General features: G+C 44.0%; 1 protein-coding gene across 2 annotated transcripts in view; it reads left to right on the forward strand.

Annotated features, from left to right (window-relative positions):
- LOC124604329 (serine/threonine-protein kinase par-1-like) overlaps positions 1-25289 on the forward strand; it is a 388446-nt gene that overhangs the window by 87544 nt on the left and 275613 nt on the right. For both annotated transcript variants that reach the window (XM_047136468.1, XM_047136470.1), the window contains exon 2: positions 12584-12705. The gene's annotated coding sequence lies outside the window, so the exon portion shown is untranslated. The remainder of the gene's footprint in view (positions 1-12583; positions 12706-25289) is intronic.

A 25289-nucleotide genomic window follows, 5' to 3' on the forward strand; every position in this document is an offset into this window, starting at 1 on the left:
GATGGGGGCGCGAATTGCCGTTCATGAAGACGAATGCCTCGCCAATATGCTGTCGATATGGTTGCACCATCGGTCGGAGGATGGCATTCACGTATCGTAGAGCCGTTACGGCGCCTTCCATGACCACCAGCGGCTTACGTCGGCCCCACATAATGCCACCCCAAAACAGCAGGGAACCTCCACCATGCTGCACTCGTTGGACAGTGACTAAGGCGTTCAGCATGACTGGGTTGCCTCCAAACACGTCTCCGACGATTGTCTGGTTGAAGGCATATGCGACACTTATTGGTGGAGAGAACGTGGTGCCAATCCTGAGTGGTCCATTCGGAATGTTGTTAGGCCCATTTGTACCGCGCTGCGTGATGTCGTGGCTGCAAAGATGGACCTCGCCATGGACGTCGGGAGTGAAGTTGCGCATCATGCAGCCTATTTCACATAGTTTGAGTCGTAACACGACGTCATGTGGCAGCACGAAAATCATTATTCAACATAGTGGCGTTGCTGTCATGGTTCCTCCGAGCCATAATCCGTAGGTAGCGGTCATCCACTGCAGTAGTAGCCCTTGGGTGCCCAGAGCGAGGCATGTCATCGACAGTTCCTGTCTCTTTGTATCTCCTCCATGTCCGAACAACATCGCATTGGTTCACACCGAGACGCCTGGACACTTCCATTGTTGAGAGCCCTTCCTGGCGCAAAGGAACAATGCGGACGCGATCGAACCACGGTGTTGAGCGTCTAGGCATGGTTGAACTATAGACAACACCAGCCGTGTACCTCCTTAGTGGTGGAATGTCTGGAACTGATCGGTTGTCAGACCTCCTCCGTCTAATGGGCGCTGCTCATGCATGGTTGTTTACATCTTTGGGCGGGTTTAGCGACATCTCTCAACAGTCAAACGGACTGTGTCCGTGATACAGTATCCACAGTCAACGTTTATCTTCAGGAGCTCTGGGAACCGGGGTGATGCAAAACTTTTTGATGAGTGTATATAGATTGACTACAATTAATGGAGCTGGTTTTGGTGTCATTCCTTTGGGAAATACAAAATTATTGCTCAAGATTTACTCAATTTAATCCATTTTTATTTAATGAACTGTAAATTAGATATCAATAATCCATATACAGTAAGCTTTAAAGGTTTCGAACAAATTTCGAATTTTCAGTGTGTACCCGTCCGGCTGCACGGCAAACATCTAACAATACGGTGTCTACCACCACGCGCTGTTGGTCCGTGCCACTGAGCTCACAGGTCCATGCTTCATCTTTTGCACAGACATGCAGTTTGTTGGTACAGCTTAAACCAGCTTTTATACTGACTTTTCTTACAAAAAAGTTTAAGATGTGAATATTTTTAATCTTATATTTACAATTTAAGATTTGCCATTTTTGTATTATTACTTGAAAGTGCTACGACCCGTATCATGTAGTTCTACGTCCCAGTAATTTTTATTGGATGCTTAAATGGAATAGTCTTACACCCTTAGGACGAGACTTTCTTTCCGAAGAATAGTATTCCAAGTTGCTCTAACATTGTTAGAGAGAATAAGAACACAATTCGTGTTTAACTGTTTTCAGTATACATTCAGATTAAAGTATTTCGTAATATTTGCGTTGTTGTTTTGCATCTTGTTATGAGAAGGAGAGGTGTTGGCCTCGCCATTACTTACATTAATCTCTAAATGGAGAATGGATATACAAGCTAAATTCAAATTAATTTTTTACTTTTCTTTCCTGTCACTGCTCACTTTTTCGCATAATGAAGCTCTGTACTTTTCACTAGTAGATTACTTGTCGTTTTTCTCTTCAAGGAAAATTAAAGTACTCTTAAAAAAATTCTTTGTACCGAAATCATTGAGGCTCAGATATGATTTTCCGTAATATAAGGTGGAGTCAAATCAAAACGAGAAAGATGGAAAAAGCAAGTATACTGTTATTATTTCTAAAGTAATCGCCATAAATGTTAATGCATGTATCCCACAGTAATACAAGACGGTCAATGCCTTCACGGAAAAATGTTGCGTACAGAATCATGATCTTACTCAGGTGTGCACCTCTTCCTCTGAAGCCCGGCGGTGTCAGGGATTTTCACCTGCCTCGAGATGACTGGGTGTTTGTGCTGTCCTCATCATTTCATCATCATTCCTGAAAGTGGCTAGTTTGGGCTGATCAAAGGTCGGGAATTTGTACGGGCGCTGATAACCGCGCAGTTGAGCGCCCCACAAACCAGTCATCATCACCACCACCATTATCATCATCATCATCATCTTCTTCTTCTTCTTCCTCTGAAGCAAATCGACGGTCACGAATTTCTTTCTTCGGGACTCCAAAAATCTGGAAATCACATGAGGAGAGATCGGGGACGTGTGGAGGATGTGTGAGGGCTTCCCAGCGCAACTCCCTCAGTTTAGTAGCAACAACAGACACGACAGCTCTGGGAAAGTAATGATGTCCTTTTCCTTTGACTGCGAGGGCACATTGCTGATTCACTTTTTGCGATAGGGCGCCACAATTAACGCACAGCTAGCTGTACGTAGACACTGTGAAAAAACTGAAGCATGACATCTAGTCTAAACGCCTAGTAACGTTGACGGACGGCATCATTATGTTGCAGGATAATTCCCGACCACATGTTGCCACGGTTGTTTCGACTTCGGTGCGGAAGTCTGGCTGGGAACCTCATACACATCCTCCAAACAGTTCCGATCTCTCCGCATGCGACTTGCATACTTTTGGAACACTGAAGAAAGAAGTTCGCGGCCGTCGCTTTGTTTCGGACGAAGAAATGAACGCCTGGGTACAATCGTGTTTCCGAAAACACTTTTTCACGAAGACACTGACAATTTTGTCTCAATGTAGAATGAACGTGTTAACAATTATGGCGGTTATTTTTGAAATACTAAATAGATTACTTAGTAATTCTCAGTCTTTCTCATTTTCAGTTGACTGCCCCTTGTATTTGCATTTCAAATTTTATTCAGGTTTTGTATTATTTCAAGTATAATTCAAATAGATGTAATGAAAAAGAGTCCTTTTAAATCTCTGCAATAAATTCATCACAGCTACATATTAGTATCTTCTGCATTTCGACAAGTATATGGTGCGTTAACAATTGGTAGTGACAGCTGATATGGGTAAATGTTAACGAGTGAAAAGGAAGGTTGACAAATTGCAACTCATATGTGTGGAAAAATGTTCCTGTACCGGCGTCATATCTTGTAAATATTTTAGAGTAATATTAATCCGTGATATGAAATGGTACAAATATGTGAAATCTGTTGTAGGGATGTTCGAAAGGAAGATTTAAATTCGTGGCAAGTGTTGAGTGGAAAATGCAGTGAAGATTAAGATCTAAAGGAATTTAAGTGGAAGTCGCTGGCGCGACCATCTATGGAGTGCTCTCCAGCATTTTGCGTAATAGGTCTGTATAATCCAGAAATGCCCGAGAAACCTTTCGCAGGAAGCCGTTCTGGGGAAATTTAGAGAATTAATTTTCTGGGAGACAGTATGACAATTCCACTTTCACGTTCGTATATGTCGGGTAAGAATTATTGGAATAAGACGAGAGAAATGCGCTGCGTACAGAGGCTCATAAACAATCACTGTCCCTCGTTCAATATGCGAATGAAATAAGTCAAATTCGTTAATGTCCATACTAAGCACCCTCTGCCACTCGCTTTACAGTGGCTTGCGGAATAGTTAAGTATAAGGGACAGCCATTGAAAACAAAACAGATAGAAAGAAGAGCTGTTTCAGAAGTGATCGCCATAATTGTTAATACGTTTATCCCACTGCGAGACAAGACATTCAGTGCTATCATGGAAAAATGTTTGCGGTTGCCTACGGAACCATGATTGTAACCACACGGTGCACCTCTTTGTCCGAAGCAAATCGACGTTCACGAATGTCTTTCTCCAAAAATATGAAAGTCGCACTGGGAGAGATCGGAACTGCATGCCCACATATTGCCAATGTTGTTTCAACTGTGCTGCAGAAGTTTCGCCGGATAAGCCCTTACCACACATCCTCCATACAGCCCCAGTCTCTCCCCATGCGGTTTCCATATTTTTGGAGCGTTGAAGAAAGGCATTCGTGGCCGTTGCCGTCGATACGTTTCGGAGGAAGAGGTGCACGCGTGGGTACAATCATAGTTCGGTAGACAACAACAAACATTTTTCCATGAAGACATTGACCGCCTTGTCTCACAATGCGATAAATGTATTAACAGTTAAGGTGGTAACTTCTGAAATGACGAATAGTTTACTTACTTTTTTCCCCATCTGTCTCGTTTCTATTTGTCTGCTCCCTTATAGGCGTATACGTGAGATTACTGTTCACTTTCGGTGACTACTGCTATGTCATCAACCAACCGTATCCTGTTCATTTCCTGCCCGTGACAAACACTGCATATCGAGATAGTTCTTTACTTCCCAGTTTGCCTCGAGAGGTACTTATCTAGGAATCTTTTGGTGCACGCTACTGCACATATCGGACAATGTATAAAACCCGTAACGTAGCAAGACAGTGAATTAACAGACTGTTCAGATATAAGACTTGGCAGGAAGGAAGGAAAGAAGATAGTTTTACATCCCGTCGATAACGACGTCATTATAGACGGAGGACAAACTCAAAGAGAAGAATGGTGCGGAAGAAAACAGCCCGCGTCTTTTTCGAAAGAACCGTTCCCGCATTTGTCTCAAGCGATTTGGGAAAATTCCGGAAGAATTAATTCCAAATAGCAAGGTGGGGAATTGTTCCTTGATCTTTCTACATCTACGTCGATATTCCGCAAGCCAGCTGACGCTATGTGACGGAGGGTACTTCTCACACCGTTAACTGATCCCTGTTCTATTCGCGAATGGCGCGTGGGAAGAACGATTGTCGATAAGGCTCTGTATTAGCTGTGGGAGGACGCAATGGCACATCAGTGAGGTTCTAGGTATTAAAAGCGAACGACGACGCCACTGCCGCCGTAGCTTTGCTGTAGCTGGCGTTCGTAGCAGACTCGCTGCCGTTATCTGCGTTTCCGCCTGGCACGGGCGTAGCCCAGCCTCAGCCGACCGTGTCCGCCGTCTTCCGATTGTTCCCCGTGGGCAGCCAGACGTGAGTGACGCTGCGCGCGTGGGCCGCTAGGAAGGCCCCGCCGGCTTACGCAACACAGGCGCTACTGCGTTTCACGTAGCGTCCAATCAGCGGGGCAGAGCAGGGCCGTAGCGCAGACGGGGGAACAGCCTTTACGAACCACCACGGTGAGAGTCATATTACAGGACGTTGAAACAGTAGCATCACATGTAAGTAATTGAAATTAAAGAGAGCCGGCCGAAGTGGCCGTGCGGTTAAAGGCGCTGCAGTCTGGAACCGCGAGACCGCTACGGTCGCAGGTTCGAATCCTGCCTCGGGCATGGATGTTTGTGATGTCCTTAGGTTAGTTAGGTTTAACTAGTTCTAAGTTCTAGGGGACTAATGACCTCAGCAGTTGAGTCCCATAGTGCTCAGAGCCATTTGAACCATTTTGAAATTAAAGAGAGAAAGGGGGGGGGAGGCATGATGAAACCATATGTAAACTTTAAATGATCATATTAGCCTTGTCGTCCACTGGAACCGTATTCATCCGTATAATCGATCACCAAAGGCTAGCGAATCGAGGACTGGTCATAATGTTTTAATTATTACTGCCAAAACATAATGTTAAGTAATTTTTGTTTGTTTGCACGTACATGTCTGCAGTCACGACGTGCGTTGTAATACCCGCGGCACAGTACCGTAGCACGTCGGTAGGAAACTTCGTAGCCTATTAAGAAAGTGGGAGTGGACTGAGGCGTTTTATTTTGGCCCCTATAGTGGTACTGTGGCGCGGAGATTTCATTGTGTACCAGGACTGGACGCATGTGCTTGGAAGCCAACAGAGAAATTACCGTGTAACTTTATGTATTCAAGATTATAATTAAAACTTTGACTACACCGCGTACTGCCGGCCAATACTGAGACAGGTAAATGCATTGACACGTGTTTACAGTATACAACAAACTTGAACAATTGCATCTCAACACAGCCAATTCATTGATGGCTCCCATTCGTTTGGTATTGTCTAGGTGGCTGACTGATCCCGTTTGAACTCGGTGTGTGAAAATCGCATTTTCACTCGTTAACAAAAATGCTTGGACGCTGGCTAAAGCCTCATCCTTTTGGGTTTTTGTTATAAAAGACACTCAGGAATTTCAGTAGTATAGATTTTTTTATTTTTGAAAGAAAGAATCTCACATAGTGAGGCATTAAGGAATAATAAATTTTCTGTTAGAGAGGGGGGGTGGGGGGGGATGTGGAGGAGGGGGTTAAAATTTTAGAGGAAGACCTAGGCATGAATACAGCAAGCAAGTTCAAATGATATAGGTTACAGTAGTTGTTCAAGAGATGAAGACGGTTGCACAAGACAGACCAGCTTAGAGAGCGGCATCAAACCAGTCTTACGACTAAAGACCACAATAGCAATATATTTTTTACAACATACTCGTAACACATTTCTTCTAATCACTGGAATTTTATTGGCATGTAATTTTTTTTGCAAAATTCAAATAATTGTTACGTGTTTCCTTTTCCGTTCCCTAACTCCAGTTCTTTTGGTGTACGTGAAGAAAATGAACAAACATGTGCTCTGCCGAATGCATCTCTTTTTTATTATTTCAGTCCTTGAGATTCTACAGCAACTTATACGATAGGTTCTTTTGTGGCCCTACATCTTGAAGTCACATAATTACTGTGCAAAGCTTCTACAGCGATCAAATAAGCCATTCAAAAACTGCAGGCGATTCTCTGTGGCATCGTCATTCTGGTCTTCTGCTCTCACCTAGTACAACAGCAAATAATCATATGAGCCTGTAGCAAGGAGACAAATTTCCTTGACAACTATTAGTTATATTCTTGCCAAAGAGAGGTCAATTTCGTGTAATACTCCTGAAGTCACATTCGTCGTTGTTCCCTTCCTTTGGTTTATTCCATATTTAATGTCTTTCCATGTCGCCTGCTTCCTTAAAAGTTACTGATGGTTGCTCGCGTGTTTTCTTTTTTTTTTTTTTTTTTTATCCGATGACCTTCGTACAACGCCTGTCTTTCTGTCTTCTGTCATTGATCTGGATTTTTTTATATTTTTTTCTTCACAAATTGTTGTCTGCTGCAGAAGGATTTCTCAAGCACACCTACGTTTGTGCAAAACGTGCAAAATCTTAATAAGGTATTTTCTGACAAAACTATTGTTTGGATGTTCTTTTCTAGTTAGTGAGCACATTTCTGCCACTGTGCAAGGGATAAGAGAAGCCAAGATGTGAGGTGCTGTTGCGTAGCTAAATGTACGTAGCAGCTTAACCGGTTTTCTTCTTAAAAGTGGGCGTCCATTGCTGAAATTTGCGGAGGCTGCGAGCCGAAATGTCACAGCGCGGCTGTTACTACTCGCGAGCTACTAACACGTGTATCCTGAGTGATTAGTTGCAGCGTGACGCTGAAAGTGGCACTCATTAAAACTGGCTAAATTAAGGATGAAAGTTGTGATAAAGTATTCAGGGCTCTTCTTACTGAATAGAACTGCGATGCTGCCATGGTTATCTACATTATTCAGCATTTTCGCCAGGAAGCTGCCACTTCCTACGAAGTTTTGCGTACATTGTATGTAATGTATACTTGGTAGCCCATGGATTTGTCGATACACTGTGAAAAAGCTTAAGTCGACATATTGGTTAACACGAAATAATCTTGCAGTCGCGACACAATATTAAGTGATTGTAATTTTTTTTTTTTTTTTTTTTTTTTTTTTTTTTTTTTTTTACTGTTCCGTACCTCAATCGTTAAAAACAGGACCCTTATAGAATCACAGACCCTTTTCCTCAGAAACCGGTATCAACTTGAAATTTTTGTCTATGGACCCTTGGATGTGTACAAAATTGAAGCTTTTGAGTCAATTCAGTCAAAAGATGCAGCCATTAATGTCATATTTTATATCCAACTCATTCATAGAAAACCTATAGGGTACTTCCTGTCGACATAGAATCATTACATTTAGCAAGAATCAAGTTGTCACTGTACAAGTAAAGGAAAAGCCCGAAAATTGTGAATTTGTAATTATATGACACGAAAAATTTTTTTTTTGTCATTTGTTATCCGACTGTCCGTTCATACGTCTGTTAAAATCCCTTTTTCTCAGGAACGGGTGGACGTATCAAGTGGCATTAAAGTCATGTGTTAAGGTCTGTAGTCCTTTAGCGGTGCGTTTTGTCACATATTTTGAAACTCGCAAACTCTTACATCAAAACCAATAGGGTACTTCCCGTTGACCTAGAATCATGCGTGATGACTGGGTGTTGTGTGATGTCCTTAGGTTAGTTAGGTTTAAGTAGTTCTAAGTTCTAGGGGACTGATGACCATAGATGTTAAGTCCCACAGTGCTCAGGGCCATTTGAACCATTTTTTTAAACCTAGAATCATGAAATTTGGCAAAAAGCAAAATTTAATAGTACATGTAAAAGAAACATACGAAAAGTGTTAATTTGCAATTATATCGACGAAAACTTATTTTTTTTGTCATTTGTTATCCGACTTGAAATTAAAAACATTCTCGAACTTCATGGGTTCCGAGGACCGATATCTTGCCAGTATCAGTGTCGATAACAGGCAAAAATCATCGAGATACTCGATTTCCGGGATGGATGAACTGTCTGTATACATAATTAAGTCTGTATGGAACCTATCCAATTTTTTTTCTTGCGATACGAACCAAAAATCATTTAACATGAAGAGATTTCGCTTCGTGGACGAACAGATATACCCGCTACGATTGAAAGTTGTTTTCACCTTGCGGATGCCTCCAACGTACCCGATTCTTTGACGCCTAGAGAATCGGTGAATATTGAAACTGAGCCGACTTTAAATGGAATGTTTGGGGAAGTGTCTGTATAATAAAACTGGCTTAGTGTCTCATTGCATGAATTTGATGCAGTCGATGATGATGTATGTGCAGCACCGATTATGTCAGTCGGTAACATTTTGGACATCGTTCAGAGATCGTATGATGGGATCGATGTAGACGGCGACGAAGAATTTGAGCGTGAAATTAGCATTGCGACTACTATCCCTACTACATCAGAAATATAGAGCATCATTAAAAGTGTCTTCAGTAACTTAGATGTGAATTCGAATGGGGAGATGAATAAAATTGTGAGTGGTATGGATTAATTTGTCGAAAATTCGACGCTGAGAGAGCCATTATAAAAATCACGTTTTTCGTCAGTAAACTACACTCCTGGAAATGGAAAAAAGAACACATTGACACCGGTGTGTCAGACCCACCATACTTGCTCCGGACACTGCGAGAGGGCTGTACAAGCAATGATCACACGCACGGCACAGCGGACACACCAGGAACCGCGGTGTTGGCCGTCGAATGGCGCTAGCTGCGCAGCATTTGTGCACCGCCGCCGTCAGTGTCAGCCAGTTTGCCGTGGCATACGGAGCTCCATCGCAGTCTTTAACACTGGTAGCATGCCGCGACAGCGTGGACGTGAACCGTATGTGCAGTTGACGGACTTTGAGCGAGGGCGTATAGTGGGCATGCGGGAGGCCGGGTGGACGTACCGCCGAATTGCTCAACACGTGGGGCGTGAGGTCTCCACAGTACATCGATGTTGTCGCCAGTGGTCGGCGGAAGGTGCACGTGCCCGTCGACCTGGGACCGGACCGCAGCGACGCACGGGTGCACGCCAAGACCGTAGGATCCTACGCAGTGCCGTAGGGGACCGCACCGCCACTTCCGAGCAAATTAGGGACACTGTTGCTCCTGGGGTATCGGCGAGGACCATTCGCAACCGTCTCCATGAAGCTGGGCTACGGTCCCGCACACCGTTAGGCCGTCTTCCGCTCACGCCCCAACATCGTGCAGCCCGCCTCCAGTGGTGTCGCGACAGGCGTGAATGGAGGGACGAATGGAGACGTGTCGTCTTCAGCGATGAGAGTCGCTTCTGCCGTGGTGCCAATGATGGTCGTATGCGTGTTTGGCGCCGTGCAGGTGAGCGCCACAATCAGGACAGCATACGACCGAGGCACACAGGGCCAACACCCGGCATCATGGTGTGGGGAGCGATCTCCTACACTGGCCGTACACCACTGGTGATCGTCGAGGGGACACTGAATAGTGCACGGTACATCCAAACCGTCATCGAACCCATCGTTCTACCATTCCTAGACCGGCAAGGGAACTTGCTGTTCCAACAGGACAATGCACGTCCGCATGTATCCCGTGCCACCCAACGTGCTCCAGAAGGTGTAAGTCAACTACCCTGGCCAGCAAGATCTCCGGATCTGTCCCCCATTGAGCATGTTTGGGACTGGATGAAGCGTCGTCTCACGCGGTCTGCACGTCCAGCACGAACGCTGGTCCAACTGAGGCGCCAGGTGGAAATGGCATGGCAAGCCGTTCCACAGGACTACATCCAGCATCTCTACGATCGTCTCCATGGGAGAATAGCAGCCTGCATTGCTGCGAAAGGTGGATATACACTGTACTAGTGCCGACATTGTGCAAGCTCTGTTGCCTGTGTCTATGTGCCTGTGGTTCTGTCAGTGTGATCATGTGATGTATCTGACCCCAGGAATGTGTCAATAAAGTTTCCCCTTCCTGGGACAATGAATTCACGGTGTTCTTATTTCAATTTCCAGGAGTGTATAATATACTGTATAGAGCCTTTCTGCGTGTACAGTATGTATGTTAAGAATAAATTTCAGCACAGAGACGGATTACTGCACTGTAATGGAATTCGAGGCGATCAAAAATTCGGTAATTGTTCTTTTTCTGCTTGTACAGTTTATCACGAAAAAAATATTTTGGTCCTTTCAGTTTTGTGTTAAACATTTTTCTTGTAGTTCTCCGTGAGAAGAATCCCTTTTAACAGTGGATCTTGTTAAAAAGTGATTATTGTTATATGTTACACTTTTACACTTCCCGAACAGCAACAACGAATGTAGCAGATCTCAGTTTTATGGGACGAAACTATGGGCGGGTCGCCTCTCGAACCCGCTTTCCTGTTTTCCATGGACATTGCTTCATCAATCACGCGATCTGATCACGCCTAATGAAGTGACTGACAGCATACACTTATCAAGCGAGTATTCCCTTTCCTTCCAAACTCTACAGTGAGGATCTTACGCTGCTGTGAAACCTGGCGCCACTGAGTGAACGTACAGGGCGGGTAGGCCGGCTTATCCGTAGACGTAGGGCTGTTGTTAACAAGGGGAAGGCCTCAGACACGGCCAAACTATTTGGCTCATGTTTGGCAGGGCGCTTGTGTAACACTAAAAGTTAAGGACTCTCCGTTCTGTGAGAAAACGACCCCTAAACTTCATGACGCACAGACTCCACATACACGCAGTCGATAAAAGATAGAAAACCGAGCATTTTCGTGTCATATACGGACGCCTATTTTTCGAGTAATCGAGAAAAGAAAATTTCACGACTGCCGTTTGTTTACTTACAAGATGAACTCTTTTTCATCGAAAACAGCGCTGACCTTAGCGCCTGAGTCAACTAGCAGCGAGCGGATCGCTTGTTTTCGATTCCTAAATGCATTTTGCGGGTATTTTTTCATACTTATAGCTATGCGGCAATCGTAAAAGTTATTTTTTTTGTCTTATTCGAAAATATGCGTTTGCCGACCCTGTATTTGAAAGAAAGATAAACTCTGTTTTCAGTTATCCATCGATAGCATAAATTTTGAGTCGATTACGCTATTTGAACCTCTGGGGTGGTTTTCTCAAAACGAGTAAAACGGGGTGGACGTAGTAAGCCCTAATATCTTCTTTATTTTAGGTGGACATGGAGAGCAGCTCGTAACAAGGTGAAGGTTTGTTTTTGGTCCTTGAGACGTGATTGGACAGCGTGACTGGAAGCGCACAGCTCGCGAAAGGCAGGAATTTGAGTTAGAGTCGCAGATGACATTCACTTCGCTGACAGTATGCGGTACACGTGAAGAACTCTCTGTTACTCGTCACAGTCTCCTGATTTTAGCTTATCACTTCTGCATCCGTTTTCGACAATCTTCCATGATCGGTGCTGATGAAAGACGCGGAAATATTGTACCAAGTACACTTCTCACCTGAATGGATACCCTAGAAGTCGTCAGCCAAATGCGTCTTTGGAAATTTAAAAAACTGATGCATGGTAAAACCACTGAATTATATGTAAACAACAACTTAAAGTACCATTATTTTCATGATTTTATAGAAAAGGAAACCATACTGTGAAAACTATAATTATCTTTGGTAGTCTTTCTTTACAAAATGGCTCGTTACTGTTTGCTCTAGAAAACGCCAAATTTAGGCAGAAAAAAGTTGAGAGGGAAGATTAATTTTGACCAACGCGCATTTACGTGACTTCATTCATGCCTAGAATTAATCTCTGTGACGAAGAGTGCAGGTTTTTTACTATTAGGGACTTCACAGAACTTGCGAATTGTGATCTTCTTGATAAATCACAGTTCTGTCGTACCGTTTTATTTTCTGGATTTGACATACTTAGGCAGAAAAAAATCGATTGTTGTCTTTGTTACAGGTGTTCACAGCGAATGTAACACTCAATCAAAGCCGCCGCGCCGGCACTCGTTCGCTGCTTTAGTGTTCGACCATCACCTCGGCTGCTTGCACGACGTCTAGCGGACCACGTTTGATATCTCGGTAAGTCGTCGATAGATAATCTTTTTCTTTCTTTGGAGCGGAGGGGGCGGTCTGTAAATGGGACTGAACAGTATCGTGCATCATACTCGTGTCAGTCGATGTATGGCCCGTCATTGTCAGTTTATTTTCTTTTTAATTAGTGCGAATTACATCGGATTAATCTGTTAAATTGGGAGGTATACAAGTAACGTTCGAATTGAATACAATTCCCTGTTTTGGCACGTAAAATCCTCCATGGCTGTACAGACATGAATGGTAAACAAACGACAAAATTGAATCAACTGAATATAACTAAAACATCGTTCTGATGTTACGAGAAAGCATGAAGGATAGGTGTCCACAGCTCAAGTTCTGTTTTCGACAGATACAGTGCTAGTAACCTTTACGCAAAAGAAAAATGAAAAATTGCATGTGATGAGCGCAGAGCATAAAACACAGCGACAAAAACTACAGGTAAGATAAGAAAACATAATGTAGGTACACTGCGGCCAAGTGGACAGTTGGCACATAGGACGTACGCCTGTTGAGTACAGGGTATTGATCAGTCTTCGTTCGTGTAACTTCAATGCATCCGTGATATGGATGTATAATTTGACTTTGTTCTCTTTGGGACAAAAGCAGAAATAAAATATTCTTTCCTTGTTTGAAGAAATTAATGTTAGCACCATAACTTGCTGTTAGTGAATAAGACACGAGCTACTGCGGACCGCCTAACAACGAGTTTACATAATCCAGCACCTGGTGCGCGTGCATGCGTACGTGAGTGAATATATACGTATAAGTGTGTGTACATGCACATGTTTTCAACTTGCGTGCGGCGGCGACCATTAGTTTCGCTAGGGAATACCATTTTCAAGTCGACGTATAATTACATTAAAATAAAAATATCTTGCTAGGATAGGTTTGTACACAAAACATCATATCCAAGTTAACAGTTGTATTGGTCAAGAAAATTTATATCAAAAGATTATGTACAGTCGTATGTTCGCAACATAACGTAACTACACAAGTATTTACTACCCTTACTAGTCGTCAATTTCACATTATTCACTAAAAGCAGCATAAGGTAGTAAGACGGATTTCTTACCGAGCGTGGGGGCGCAATTGTTAGCACACTGGCCTCGCATTCGGTAGGACTTTGGTTCAAACCGGCGTCCGGCCATTCAGATTTAGCTTCTCCGTTATTTCCCTAAATCGCTTTAGGAAAATATCGGGATGATTTCTTTGAAAGGGCACGGCCGACTTCCTTCCCGATCCTTTCCTAATCTGGCGGGACCGATGGCCTCGCTGTTTGGTCTCCTCCCCCAAATCAACCAACAACAACAACAGATTTCTTCGAATATACCCTGTCATGAAAAAGCGGTATGCACATATACAGATTGCGATAGTATGGACATTGCATTGGCGAAGCTATCATTTGTACTCAAGTGATTCATGTTGAAATGTTTCCAACATGAGTATGGCCGCAGGACGGGAATTAATAGACATTGAACGCGGAATGGTAGTTGGAACTAAAGGCATGGCACTTTCCATTTCGGACATCGTTAGGAAATTCAATATTCCATCCACAGTATCAAGAGTTTGCCGAGAGTGCTACCACATTTCAGGCATCACCTCTCACCACGGAGACCGCAGTGACCGATGGCCTTCACGCAACGACAGAGATCAGCGGCGTTTCCGTTGAGTTATCAGTGCTAACAGATCAGAACTGCGTGAAATAACCGCAGAAATCAATGTGAGACCCACAACGAACGTATCCGTTTGGGCAGTGCGGCGAAATCTGGCGCTAATGATCTATGGCAGCAGACGACCGACGCGAATGCCTCTGCTAATAGCACGACATCGCCTGCAGCATCTCTCCTGAGCTCGTTAACATATCGGTTAGACCCTAGACGACTGGAAAACCGTGGCCTTGTCAGACGAGTCCCAATTTCAATTGCCGGCTGGAGTGGCCGTGCGGTTCTAGGCGCTACAGTCTGGAACAGAGCGTCCGCTACGGTCGCAGGTTCGAATCCTACCTCGGGCATGGATGTGTGTGATGTCCTTAGGTTAGTTAGGTTTAATTAATTCTAAGTTCTAGGCGACTGATCACCTCGGAAGTTAAGTCGCATAGTGCTCAGAGCCATTTGAACCCCATTTCAATTGGTTAGAGCTGATGATATTGTTCGAGTGTGGCGTAGACCCCACGAAACCATGGGACCAGGCTCTCACCAAGGCACTGTGCAAGCTGGTGGCGTTTACATCGAAAGGATTGGGTCCTCTGGTCCAGCTGAACCTATCAGTGACTGGAAATGGGGTATCCATTCATCGACGTCATGTTCCCAAACAGCCGTGGAATTTTTGTGGATGACAGTGGGCCATGTCACCGGGCCGCAATTGTTTTAAGTACATTCTGGATAATTCGAACGAATCATTTGGTCGCCCAGATCGCCCGACATCAATCCAATCGAACATTTATGGGACATAATCTAGAGACCAGCTCCTGCATAAAATCATGCTCAAGCAGCACTTTAGCGATTGTGTATGGCCATACAGGCAGCATGGTTCAATATTTCTGCAGGGGACTTCCAACGACTTGTTGAGTTTAGGACGCGTGGAGTTGCTGTTGTATGCCGGGCAAAAGGTGGTCCGACGCGATAATAAGAAGTATGCTATGACTTCTGTCATCTCAGTGTATGAGAGCTGTGGGGCTCGTCTTATAAAGAGCGATTTCCTTAAGAAAGGGGCATCTCGACTTGGGAGTGAGCCTGGGCGTGCGGTTTTAACAGACGCTATTGTAATTTAGCGTGTTAATCCTTCTCGCAATTGTAAATGGGGTAAGTAGGCCCACAATGTTGCATCCGACAAGGAATTAATCTATTCTTCCCAGATTTACTTAGAAATAACAGTCATCAAATTTACTGCTCTTTCGGCGATTGATATATGAGGTAATGCATTATGAAAAAGAAGACATAGCTTTGTAAAAAGCATAGAACTTTACTCTCCGCTTTTTGGGGTGTGATTTAAATCCTAACTTGTGCTAATACATGTTTGCTGTACGTCGCACTAACTGTTTCACAATGCTACGAAAAAGCTTACGTAGAGTGTGCTGTAGCGCGAGGTGCGCACCATCGCTGGCTGGGATTAGTGTGAGCCCGGTGGAGTGACGTCACGCGGTGCTCGGTTTTGTGCGCGCGCCGGCACGTCGCATGTATTTTTAAAGAGGCGGTGGCTGTGGGCCTCACGTGCTAGCGGCCGGCTGGCCTTGCCGGGAGGAGCGCTCGCGTCATCAGGAAGCCGACCCGCCGGCGAGGCCCGCATTAAATGCTGCGCGGGACCTGTCCGTCGTCCACCGGCACTATTCCCACGAGGACCACTGCTTGTCTGCTGTTCACAGCAGTTGTTTGCGTGCGACCATATTTTCTCCTTTCCAAAGATCAATGGATTTGATTATCTTGAAACTCATGCTACACCTCACAAATCTATGAAAAAGGAAATCTATTCACAGATTCAAAAGACTAACAGTCCTCTTGAACACTGCGCAGAACATAGACGCTATAGCGGTCTCTACAGCTTGATAAATCTACCCCGATCGAATGCTGGTATCCAGGCAGCTCATCCTATGGAGTATGAGAACTTGTACATTTGTAGTACTGTCCCCCTTTCGGCAAAAATTTGTGAAATAGCGTGTTTCACAGAGGAGTCACAATAGGATATCTCTGCCGCCTGATTATGTATTTCTTCCAGCATGAATTGCCGTGTACTCGTACAAACTTGGATCACCGCGACGGTATAAAGCGTGTAAACACTAACTGTTTACAACGTACCTTAGTAGTTAGGTGAAGTCCAGAAGAAGTTGGGGGTCTATCAAGCCCGGAAAACAACTTCTAATTGGTATACAAAAGTAATCTAAGCTACTAAGCCCATGTACACAGCACGAGACCTTGGCTAAAATCGCCTTTAAATGTTAAAAATCCCTTGTTCTTGCACTTACAAAATGTAAAACTGGCGTATGTATGAATTTTATCTCAAAATTTTGTGTATTTTAACAGGCTATCCACAAAGTACATTACGTTTTGGAATTAAAAATAAATAAAGTATTGGAATTTTTTTTTATTATATACAGATGATAGCCACACTTAAATACTACTTTTCTACATAGTTGCCATTTAAATTAAGGCACTTATCGTAGCGATGGACGAGCTTGGAAATTCCTTCGTCGTAAAATTCAGCCACCTGGGCCTTCAAACATGTGGTTACCTCTTCTTGAAGCTGTGCGTCGTCATCAAAACGCTGCATAGCCAACCACTTCTTCATTGCTGGGAATAAGTGGAAGTCGCTCGGTGCCAGGTCGGGACTGCACGGCGGATGAGGAAACAACTCCCACTTAAAAGAACTTCACCAGTGGCATTTGCCGTGTGGGCCCGGGCGTTGTCGTGAATCAGCAAGATCTTTGAGCCCAACTTTCCCCTGCGCTTGTTTTGTATTGCTCTTCTGAGGTTGTGCAGGGTTTGGCAATACCTTTGGGAGTTTATTGTAGTGCCTCTTTCCAGGAAATCCACAAAAATCACACCTTTTCTGTCCCAAAGGAGGTAACAACGTGGTTGAAGGCGCAGGCGGCCGAATTTTACGAAGAAGGAATTTCCAAGCTCGTCCATCGCTACGATAAGTGCCTTAATTTAAATGGCAACTATGTAGAAAAGTAGTATTTAAGTGTGGCTTTCATCTGTATATAATAAAAAAATTTCCAATACTTTATTTATTTTTAATTCCAAAACGTAATGTACTTTGTGGATAGCCCTCGTATTATCAGTTGAGTCGTTTTATTCGTCTGTCCTTCTTACTACAAAACGAATGTGCTTGTAAGAGGTAAGTTTAGATCGAATTGTAAGCATAATTAGTTTTTCATAACGTTTACAAAATTCTTTCTTTTATTACCTTCACGGGAAGTTGAAATTAATAATTTTTAACGAGATCGCCGACTAAGCCGTTGGCGCAAGAGAACGAGAGGGTACCGAATAATCTGGCGTGGCACGTTTGTGCTGTAACTAACTACACGGCGCAACGGAATGAAAGGATCGCTTCCTCGAAATCCCGTAATTCCCACTCACTGCGACGCATGGGTTTGAAATGTGGCTCCACAACGTTTCTCTGGAATCGCGCAAAAGCGTGGCGCCCTGCGACGTCACCCTAGGGCTCGACGACGCCTCAAACAGCAGGTTTTGATGCAGGTGGAAAAAAGACTACAGTTCAGAACATGTGAGGTGTAAGGTGGGTTAATGACGTCACTTTGACACCAAATTTCACCAAAATTCTTTCAATGCCACGGTGGACGTGTCACACAATCGGAAGTTCGTCACACCTCCCTCTTACCCCAGTTTCATCCCGTCCTTTGACGCCTCTGCGGTGGAGGTCACAACTGCAACGCCCAGCGTTGAAATCTCATTCTTCATATGGCCTAGGAAAACATTGCAGACACACCGCAACTCTGATTCGGCACGAAAAGGAAGCAGGGGGTGGTGTAAAGGATGTCAACGAAACCATCCCTTTCCCTGGCGCGATAATTCCCACCCATCACGCCCTCGAAAGTGACAGTTCGCAGAGCGATGAACAGCCGACCGCTGTGGGCGAGCGTTTCTAGGCGCTTCAGTCCGGAACCGCGCTGTTGCTACAGTCGCAGGTTCGAATCCTGCCTCGGGCATGGATGTGTGTGATGTCCTTAGGTTAGTTAGGTTTAAGTAGTTCTAAGTCTAGGGGACTGATGACCTCAGATGTTAAGGCCCGTAGTGTTAAGAGCCATTTAAACCATTTGAAGAGCGATGAACAACAGGAAGACGTTTTTACAACCTTCGACACCGGTGACACCCTCGGACGTTGTAAACCTTCTCTATGAACATTGTGGGCCTGCATCCACATCGAACGTGATTACGCCCCTTTGGAGCACAGCGCGACCGCCAATTTTTCTCGCATGTAATGTTTGGAACCACTAGGAGCCGTTCAAAACCATTGGACAAAATTTGAACGTGATCCGAAGCAGCAAAGGGTGCTTACGCTTTTTCAGTGCATCTATTTCGTGTCCTCCCGTGGTGTGATCACAGGGAGATGCGACATTGACATATGCGTGAATAAAACAGCAAAGGGTCCGTTTAAGACCACCCCCCTCCCCGTAGTTAGCGCCAACCTTTATTGCGAATCTGAAAAAATGTACCTGTATAGAAAGAACCCGTCTCGGAAGTCCTAGGTGCTTCCACACCGGCAACCCCTTTCGACATTCTCCGATTCTGGCTGCCCCGCTGTCAGGCGCAAGACTAGCATTGTAGCGGCGAAAGGGTAGCAGCGTAGCCTGCCTGCAGGCGCCGGGACTTAACGTCGAGGCTCCTCTCTAACGTGGTCACCCAAAGGCGGATTGGTGGGTCCAGTAGTTTTACCGACCTAGTGCGTGCGTGCGTATGTGTGTGTGTGTGTGTGTGTGTGTGTGTGTGTGTGTGTGTAAATTTGGTCCCCTCCCCTCTGTATTCACGCCACAGAGGCCAGCAACATAGGAATGCTGGAAAAGCATAGGCACCCTTTGCTGCTTCTGAATACGTTCAGATTTCGTCGAATGGCGTTGAACAGTCCTTAATGGTTCCAATCTGTACACGAGAACAAAAATTGCGGTCACATTGTGTTCCAAAGGAAACAGATCTCGTTTAATGGGGATGCAGGTCTCAGTGTCCTTAGGGAAGGATTGAAACGTCCGAAGGCGTCAGCCGTATCAGAAGTTATCAGTAACATCTTCCTGTTGCGCTGCGACCTGTCGTTTTGGACTGCAAACTATGTAGGAATCAACGCTCCAGAGGAAGGAGTGGTTTCATTGACGCCATTAATGCACCTTCTGCGGGCTTATCCTTCCGATTCTGAGTGGTGGAGTGTCTGAAACGTTTTCCTCGGCCGTTCATAAGAAAACGACGTGACTCCAGCACTGTGCGTCGCGGTTGTAACCTCCATGGCAGTGGCGTCAAAAGAAGTGTTGAAATGTGGTGCCAATCTGACATGATTAACGTACCTTACACGTCACACGAACTTCTGACCTGTGGTGTTTTTTCGCATTGGTCGGCACCTAGCTGTTTGGAGTGTCGTCGACCCCAAAGTGAAGTCGCAAGTGCCAAGCTTTTGCACCATTGCGGAGGACGGTTGTACGCACTTTTGAGCCATCAAACTTAAGCGTCGCCATAATTGGGAATTACGAGGCTTAGAAAAAGCGATCCTTTAATTAAGTTGTGCAGTGTATATCGAATTTTCCGTCTCTACTTCACCTATGCCACTGCGGTACGTTGTAAACAATTATCGTTTATACCTTGTGTAAAGTAGACGGGAGCACACTTTACCGTCAGTCTGTCCAACGTTTTTCAGTGGAAATATTACCGGTAGCTTAAATATGGCTACGGCTGATTCCCCCAATTTTACCGATAGATTAATACTACGCGGAAATATGTAAGTGGGGCGGCGGGTGGAATTAATGTTATAAATGTTTTGTTTTTATTTATTTAAGTGTTCCTATTATTTATTGCTGTTGTTTGCCATTCTCAACACTGGCTCTCTAACTACAATATTGGCAACCAGAAAGTGATTAGCAAAACGTGAAGCCTGTAATTAGAATTCCTAGTGCCCACTTCATCTGAGAAATACATTTATAGCTACAGCTTATAGCTCTGAGGGATTAGGAGATTGTCTGGGATTCATAATCAGAAACGATTCTCTCTGAAAGTCACAGACCAAAAAAAGAATCCACACCATCCAACTACCAGAGCAGTTCAGACTCTAATATGCTGATGCAACTATAACTGTTCAAATTAAATGTTTAAGTGAATGCTCGCCATAATTTGATGATAATGTTCATCAACCGCCACGCTAAATAATGGTAGAATGTCTGTCCCGCGGCGGCATGTTAAAATACGACATACGCAAACTGAAGATAGATCGTTAAAGTCATCCCAGAATTAACACTTCACTCGAAAACGATTTCATGGTTACGCGTATCCCGAGCAACTTATTATGGCAACCGAGGCTGTTTATAGCAATGATACTGACGCGATGCGACTCCTGGCACAGGTGGTGCGCTAATCAGCTTCGGGAGAGAACTGGGACCTTTTTTTCTCGCGCAGCGTCCTTATATATAAAGCCGCGGTGCGGACGGCTAAGGGAACGCCTGATCAAATCGGCTCTCCCGACTAGCCGCTGGGCTAGTAATGCACCACTTTAAGTTATCGAATAAATCATTGCTTCCTTTGCTGATGGCCGATGAAGCTCTCAATTTAAATGTGCAATCAGCACACAGGTAAGTAATCGTAATAAAAGCCTGACGTGGCTAAGTAAAATATTTTGGGCGAGAGAATTAATTTAGTTACACTACACGCAGTAGACGAGCTCTGAACTTGGCCTTTGGAGATACGCTATCGCTATAGTTTTATAGTTATTCAGTTGAAACTTCTCACATCTTTATGATTATAGCGGATCTCCCTTCTACTTAAATTTAAACATCCTAGCCTTATTTATTCGCCTACTTAATCTATCTTGCTTCCTTAAGACAAAGACCGGAAAATCATGAATTTCAACTAAAATTTTAATTTGTGAGATCCAGAATACTGTTTCTACTAAATTACTATGCAAAAGGAATGTAAATATAAATTTTTAAGTTTCTAGCTCTTTTCTGTTGCGCCAATGATTTTTACAGAAAAACGTCCAAATTTCGAAAATGGTTAAAGTTATTGAACTGATATTCAACACATATTGATTTAGTATTACTCCTGACATGCTAGAAACGTTTCAGGTTATTTACTTGATTTTTAAAGTATTGCGCAACATTTATGACGTCAGAGCTAGTTAAGCGGACTAGGCTGGCACACAATGGAAAGACTGATGTGAATTTTATAGGGCGTGAGTAGGCTGCTTCCCTACAGTATGACAGAAGTAAAACAATGAAGCGAATAGTTGTTCTTGGATAGTCGTAAGAGCTTTAGATATGACAGTCAAAATTTCTGGTTACAGTCTCAGTGTGGCATCCAGTTTTAATCTGCAAGGATTTTCAGAACAGTGGATACCCTGCGGCAAAGTGAAAATTTGTTCTAGCCAGTCCGTTTCCCTGCGGAATCCTTCCTTCCAGGAGTGCCAGCTCCTCAAGGTGAAGTTTGGAAAGTAAGGAGAGAGATACTGGCGGAAGTAAAGCTGTGAGGTCGTGGGGTGGTAGATTCGTACCTGGACAGCTCAGTCGGCATAGAGCATTTGCTTGCAGAAGGCAAACGTTCCGGGTACGAGTCCCGCTTCAGCACAGTTTTAACCTGGCAGTAGGTTTTAAAAATCAGCGGCCATTCCGCTGCTAAGTAAAAATTCATTCTGGTCCGGAGGGCTCACAGAGTTCTAAAGAATGCTCTACCGCTATGTATTTTTCAAGCGTTTTCGAGATCGCAGTTCAAATTTTTATAAGACTTTTCGGTACCATACGACAGCGCCATTCGTCAAGGAGCAGCTGTAGTACCAGCGTCTTTTTTCTGATCTTTCGCCTAGCGCCGTTATCGATACAATAAACCATGCTTCTTTGGAGAGAAACAATAATAATTACGTTAATCATTGTGGTACATTCGTGGCGAGGTATAATAAGGAATCGTGATGAAATCAACTTTTATTTGTTATTGGCGTATATCGTAAATACGGGGTTACTCATAAGGACTTCCACGGTTTGAGATAACAGCTGCGGAAACTTCAAGACATACAGAAAAAATAGTGAGTATATAGAACATCTCTCCAAGTTTTTAACTCGTACTACAGGTGCGCAATGTGGGCACCGTTTGTGACACAGAAAATGGCAAAATGTTCGGCTGCTTGGAGCACGTCTTCGGCAAGCTGCGCGTAGATGATGACGGAAGGATGACGAGGACAACATACACTCCGTCTCAGACAGAGAAAATCCACAACCCGACCGAGAATCGAAACCGGGATCCCTTTATCGAACCAGCAACGCTAAGAAGACCACGAGCTGCTGGCACAGCAAATGTCAATCCGGTCGGAACAGTGCGTGAGTGCAGTTCACTGAAATCGTAGCTGCCGGGGAAGACGCAACGACAACAGCAATCTTTGGAAAAATGTTCATTTGGTTGCATATCTGCAGGCGAGAACTATAAGATGCGTCCGAACGGAGCGTATTATTTTTTCACATGTTCTAGCTGGCCCATGTGGCCGAGCGGTTCTAGGCGCTTCAGTCCGGAACCGCGCGACTGCTACGGTCGCAGGTTAGAATCCTGCTTCGGGCATGGATGTGTGTGGTATCCTTAGGTTAGTTAGGTTTTAGTAGTTCTAAGTTCTAGGGGACTGATGACCTCAGATGTTAAGTCCCATAGTCCTCAGAGCCATTTCAGCCATTTTTTTCACATGTTCTGACACGCCTGCCCCCTACTGCAACTACTCCACGGCGTGCACTACGAATAGAAATTTGGAGAGATGCATGCCTTACAAAGATCGATGGACGCTGTATCAAAGCGGGTATAGCTCGGTATGACTTCACTGCGAAACCTGCACGTATAATAATGAGGCTGAGGAGATCCGAATATTTATTTATCGATTCACTCACGTGTGTCTCATAGAGACAGTGTATGTTACTCCAAGCATGCGTAACCGGGTAAGATTTCACTGCGATACAGACACGAAAGTATAAATAAATAATTAATTATTTCATCACGATTCCTTATTATATACTGAAAAATGTACCTCGCTACAAATGCAACAACAATCAACATTATTATTATTATTATTGTTGTTGTTGTTTTTAGTTTATTGGTTTGGCCCACCAAGGACCACATGAAATAACTTATCTCCTCTCTTTTCTCCTTCGTTTCCAGTAGTTTTTCATTCTTTACCCGTGTTTTTCAGTTCTTTCTTCTGTCCATACTGCGCCTATCGTATCTTTCGTTTTCTCTTGGAAGCCCTTGAAACCTTTTTACTTTTGATCTGAACTTTTCTCTTTCTCCTGTCTCTTCCTACTGTCTTGTTGGACTTGATAAAATTACAGGAAATTGTAAATAAAGAACTAGGCGTAAATAAAACATAGAGAAGAAGGGTCTAAGATTGGATTTGTGTTGTATTTGGAGTACAGCCTCACGGGGGGAAACAAAAATTGGTCAGCTTCAGTCTAATATCGTACTGCACCTCTAAAAGTTTCCATAACAGCTGTGTTTTCCGTTGGCTTAAGCTGTATATGGTCCTGGTTGTGGGAGACTTCAATTTACAGCCATCCCTGCTCAACAACTGCGCGGATGCGCATGCTGTAGTGCTGCCCACATGTTTAGTGCGTTGTTTAAGGGGGTCAGAGAAGTTTTGAGTGGTATCAGTTTACATGTGTTGATGTTTCCGAATGGAACTCTTCCCACTTAGTCACAGTTTCAGTTAAATATAAGTTACAACTTGCACCGTCACCAATTATTATTGAAGTAATATCCTGAAATAGCAAAAAATAGAAAATAACTGTAGTAAGTGTAGGTTTCGGAAGGCAATCGTACCTCGCACCAAATCTGGACGTAAAATTCGAAGACGCACATAATATTTGAAAAGGCATGATGAGGTCACCAAATTAATCCACCATACGTTTTAACAGCAGCACCAGTTAATGAAAGACTTTCGCAGAAAATAAGCGGTAGACAAAAATATGGAAACGTCATAAACGCAACACACTACCATGACTAATACGGTGTAGGAAAATCGTTGGCAATCAAAACAGTTTCCAGTCATTTCGGTATAGATAAAAACATGTCTTGTGTTAATTTCATTCTTACTGCCAAATAGTGGCAAGTTCAGTTGACGATAATATATGTGGATAACGATCACGCATCCTTCTCTCCAGAGTAGATCACAAAGGCTCAATAATATTGACGTCAGAGCCGATGTGACATTTCAATCTCATGCTCACAAAATCACTTCTGGTCGATGTGCGCTGTGTGAACAGGGGCACTGTCGTCTTGGAGCACAGCATTCTCATTGGGAACAGACGTTATACCATGGGATGGCTCTGGCCAGACAATCTGGACACACAATCCTCAGCAGTAATGCGACCTTGGAGAGTAACCATGGAATACCACGATATGTCTACCCACATCATCACTGAACCTCCGCCATGTTTCGTTCTTGGGATGCAAACTCGCCTAGAGCTTGGAAACAGAGCGCAACAGGCTCATCCGACCAAATGATATTCTTCCATTGCTCCATAGTCCAGGTTCTGTGGCTTCACACCGCGTTTTAGGTTCACAAGTGCGACATTCAGTTCTGCAGTGACCTTTGCAGCTGTTATCCTCTGTATTTTTCGTCACAGTCCTCTGGTATGACCGTCCGTCACAATCATTCAACACACACTTTCGTCAGCTTTGTGACTTAGCAGATGGTATTTACCACTTTCTCTGTATGTGGTATAACTTCGACCATTGTTCTTACCACGACTGATACTTGGAACGCATCGAGGACATTGGTGATCAAATACAACAGCGCAACCTGTGCGCTTGCGTAGCAACTGCATCTATGGTCAAGCATGCATTTCTCTCGCTGTGTCCACATTTTTGTCCAACCCTCTTTTTGTTTTAGAAAAT

The sequence above is a fragment of the Schistocerca americana genome, chromosome 1 (genome assembly GCF_021461395.2).
Source record: "Schistocerca americana isolate TAMUIC-IGC-003095 chromosome 1, iqSchAmer2.1, whole genome shotgun sequence".
Lineage (NCBI taxonomy): Eukaryota > Metazoa > Arthropoda > Insecta > Orthoptera > Acrididae > Schistocerca > Schistocerca americana.